This window comes from Hevea brasiliensis, chromosome 1 (assembly GCF_030052815.1).
Source record: "Hevea brasiliensis isolate MT/VB/25A 57/8 chromosome 1, ASM3005281v1, whole genome shotgun sequence".
Taxonomy (NCBI): Eukaryota; Viridiplantae; Streptophyta; class Magnoliopsida; order Malpighiales; family Euphorbiaceae; genus Hevea; species Hevea brasiliensis.
The window spans coordinates 57,594,341-57,598,902 of NC_079493.1; the positions used below are offsets into that span (position 1 = coordinate 57,594,341).

At 36.4% G+C, this 4,562-nt stretch overlaps 1 long non-coding RNA gene across 1 annotated transcript; it reads left to right on the forward strand.

The window, feature by feature from the left end:
* Positions 1 to 1,153: 1,153 nt before the first annotated feature.
* LOC131178728 (uncharacterized) lies at positions 1,154 to 3,645 on the forward strand. Its single transcript, XR_009147700.1, has 2 exons — positions 1,154 to 1,465; positions 3,385 to 3,645. It is a non-coding gene; the product is annotated as an uncharacterized LOC131178728 (long non-coding RNA).
* Positions 3,646 to 4,562: the final 917 nt, after the last annotated feature.

Below are 4,562 nucleotides of genomic sequence, written 5' to 3' on the forward strand. Positions count from 1 at the left end.
GGGGCCAGACCTGATAAAACAGACAGAGGAAAAGGAGAAACTGATAAAGGCCAATTTGAAAGTTGCCTCAGACCGACAGTAATCTTATGCTGACTTGAGGAGAAAAGACATTGAGTATGAAGTTGGCGAGAAGGTATTTCTCAAAGTATCACCGTGGAAGAAAGTGTTGAGATTCGGGAAAAAGGGAAAATTAAGCCCTAGGTTTATTGGCCCATATGAAGTTATTGAACGTGTGGGACCAGTAGCCTACCGATTAGCCTTACCACCTGAGCTGGACAAGATACATAATGTGTTCCATGTCTCGATGCTCAGAAGATACAGATCATATCCTTCACATATCATCTCAGCAGAAGAAATTATGGTACAACCTGACCTGACATATGAAGAAGAACCAATTAAAATCTTGGCACGAGAGGTAAAAGAGCTCAGAAATAAGACAATTCCACTAATGAAAATCCAATGGAGACACCACAACACGGAAGAGGCAACATGGGAGAGCGAGGAGACAATGAGACAACAGTTCCCTCAGCTCTTCACATCAGGTAAATTTTAAGGACGAAATTTTTATTTAGAGGGGAAGAGTTGTAACATCCCCATTGCACGTGTTCTGTACGTTCAATTGCTCCAGTAGTCAAATAACAGTCCAGGCAAGTCAGTATGTCTAGAACTACACTTCGGTGATAGTGAACAGACATATAATGATGAAATAAATAAAAAGAAAATACAAGAAAAATCAAACAAAAATGAAAGAGAGAAAATGATGCTAAGTTAAACGAACCGGCACCACAGCGATGGGTGACCGCACCGGGAAGGCCATTGCCGACCCCAGGACCACGGGGAACCCTCTGAATATAATTTTGAGACATAAATAAAGATTTATTGAAATGTAATTGACACTAGAAATATCAAAAAAAAATTAATAAATTAGTACAAAGAAAAATGAAAAATCAAGAAACAGACAAAAATTGGTGTTACCGAAAAATCAGGAATATAAACCGAAGTGGGGTATTTTGGTCATTTGACACATAGTGTTGCCTTTTGACCTCAATCTCCATTAAAAATAAATGATATTACACTTAGAAAATGTTATGGAAAAAATTAAATTGTGATACATTATAAGAAAAGTGAAAGAAATGGGGGATAAAATCCAATTTATGAAACTTTGAATAATTAACATTAAAATCCAAGTTAGTGCTCCACTAACTTGGATATTGGGACCCTTATCACAGCCTTGGGACAGCAGATAGCACTCACCATCATCTTCTTCATCAGCCCATTTTACTTTGCCGTAATGAATTCCACCATGGAAATCACCATGGCCACCCCACATGCAATCTCCATGGGTGCATGATCAAGCCATCCTTTCCACTTCTTTCCTTCATTAAAGCTTGCCTACTTACCTTGGGGAAGATATTGGCAACAAGAAAAACCAGATTTGGTGAAGTTTTGATAAGCATCAAAAGTTGTAAGTGTCCAAAATCCCTCCCTTGCTTTGGTAAAGCTTGTGTTTAGGTTGAGGTGAGTGTTTTGGTGAAGAGAAATGAAAGAAATAGTGAGAAATGAATTTGTCCATTTTTGGCAGCCATGAACCCTTCTTGAGCTTGAGTTATTTTTACTTCTAATGAATGAAAATGAAGGTTGATTGATTCAAATGAAAGTTAGAGTAAGTTTGTGCATAAATATGTACATGTAGTGTTTAGATTTAAGGTGTGAAATGGAACCTTGAAGCCTTGAGCAAACTGCCATGTTTGACAGCCCCTAATAGCATGAATTTGTGTGTGAATATATGGTTATTAATGATATATGTTAATGTCAATTTGTGGGCAGCAAGTGTAAATGATATTGAAGTATGAATATGTTGAAGTATATGTATAATATTAACATTGAAGTATGTTGAATTTGGGTGGATGTAAATATTGAAGTTTAATGGTGTATTGTGTGCCTTGTGGACTTGAGTATTTTGCCCAGAATTTTTGCTGGAATTGTGTACAATATATGTATAGAAGTGTTGTTGATTGAATATTGTAGTAATGAGGAGGAGGAGGAACATTAAATTGGAAGTGTATGAGCTTTGTGCAGGTTGTGTATTGAAGGCAGCACCTAAATGAGGCCATAAGTGCCAAAATATGAACCCAATTGGTATGAGGCCAATATGGGGTGAAACTAGACACCAAATAGGCCAACTTTAATGCAGAAAGGTTGCCAAAATTCTGCCTAGAAACAGACCTAAAAAAGTGACCAAATCTGGATTAGTGCATTTGAGGCCTAAAAACTGACCATTTGGGCAGCAGTTAGTGTTTAGGCCATAACTCATTCAAAACAGGTCCAATTGACCTGAAATTTTGACCATGAATAGTTAAGACCTATATCTACAAATCTTACGAAGACACAAAATCCCATAAATGACCAGAACCAAGTCAAATGGCTTGCACAAATTCGGGCACAAAAACTGCCGAACCAAAAGTGACCTAAAAATTGACCAAATTGTGCACCAAAAGTGCAATCTGTCCAGCTTTAGCAAATTGACCATATCTTGGTCTACACAACTCGGAATGACCTGAAATTTTTCCCCGCGTGCAATAAGACATAGAGCTACAATTTTTCTTCTTTGACCCGAAGCTAAAAACCAAGGTAAATAGGACTTTAACCTAGACCAATCTAGCACACAAAAATAGAGAATGTGACATTTTGTATACAATGATGCTTGAAGCATTTTGGCAATGAATGCCAACTTGTAAAAATGGTATATTGCACTATATTGGCAGCATATTGAGATTTAAATTGTGACATATTGATGCTATAAACAACTTATCCATATTACCTAAAAAGGTCAACACATGCATTGACTTGTGAATTATATAATAGTTAGTAAACTCCGAAGATTGAAGAAGTAAACAATTAATTTATAATGTGCCCTAGTTTGCCTAGTTGACTAGTATGGATAGGTTGGCATGCCAATAGGATTCTGACAAATGCTCAGAAATGGCTTTATGCCATATCGTGTTTTTACGGCCTATTATGCCAAGATCAGGACTTTAATAGCCTACGGCTATACATATTGTGTATTTATTTTTGGCTTATCGCCATTGACTATATGGCTTTTAGCCACGCTATTTGCACACCGGGAGACACTTTGTGACCGATGGTGTGACGGCCCGAGGTACTAGGTACCCAAAGGCGATATCTGCTTATCCATGCCGTCGATATAGGCTACACGGGCAGTAATTCAAGTACTATTAAATTCAAATACCTAAATCTAATCTACTGACATACAGCACCACCAAAAATTTGTAAACACTTTATTTACCTTATTTTAGTGTATATTTCTTTACATTTGGCACCACTAAGCAAAATTGCTTAGCGCGTTGCTTTTGTAACGCGTAGGTATTGGAGACACAGCTGGGGAGCCCAGCAGACCTACTACCGGGTGAGACATCAGATCTGCACAGGAGTCCAGAGTCATCTGCACTGCATTGCATACATGGTAGGACTTAGGATATCTTGTATTTTGTACTTTTGTTGTATATTTGAAATTTGGCCTTGTATTTTGTAATATTATGAAAGCTTTAAAGTTTGTAATATTTTGTACATATTAAATAATATGGAGATTTTCTGTATATATTTAAATTATTATGGACTGTATTATGGAACTGTTTAATGACTGTAAAAGTCTATTGACTTTACTGAGAAATAGGGACTGTGAAATATTTGAGATTTTGATATCATAATATTAAACTGTTTTCAACAGGTTTGGAAGGACAGTTAGTCCTAAATATAAACGGCACCTTGCCAAATTTTTATTACCAGTCTTGAAACACTGATTTTAACAAAGTATGACAATAGTATCAACATGATATGAATATTTCATAAATGACTTCTTAAAATCAAATTGAGTTCAAGAAATGAGATAATCACAGACTAGGTGTTCCGGCACGCCGTGTAGCATGCCTCGCTCGGCTATACTGTAGACGGGTGAGGGGTGTTACAAGGAAAGGGTAGCAAACACTGAGTCAAGGCCAGGAGACAATTATCAGAGCTTTGTGCACAATAGCTATTTCTTTTGAATTTTTCAATTGAAATGAATTATGACTATTTGTACATTATTGTTTTAAATTGTGGAAATGTGTTTGAATGGATACTTATTGCTTTTTAAACATTGTAAATGGTTTGAAACTGTGAAAAATTGTTTGAATGATATTGATGGATACTTATTGATTGAAAAGCATTGGAAATGGTTTGAAACCACAGCTATCATGTATATTGATTGTATTCCTCGCTAGCTTGTCTAGTGGGACGAATTGAATTCCCTCTATGGCTGAAGTGTTGAGGTGTGTGCCTATTAAGGACAAATAGAATGAGTACTCATATTATTGCTAGCTAGCTATGTTATTCCTCATTAGCCATCAGCTTTTGGGACGAATTGAATACCTCATTAGCCATCGGCTTTTGGGACGAATTGAACTTTGGAATATGATTAAGCTGCGTGTGATTTATTGATATGTATTATGAGATTGTAAAATGGAGTTTAAATTCTTATTGACATTCACTGTCTTTTGAATTTA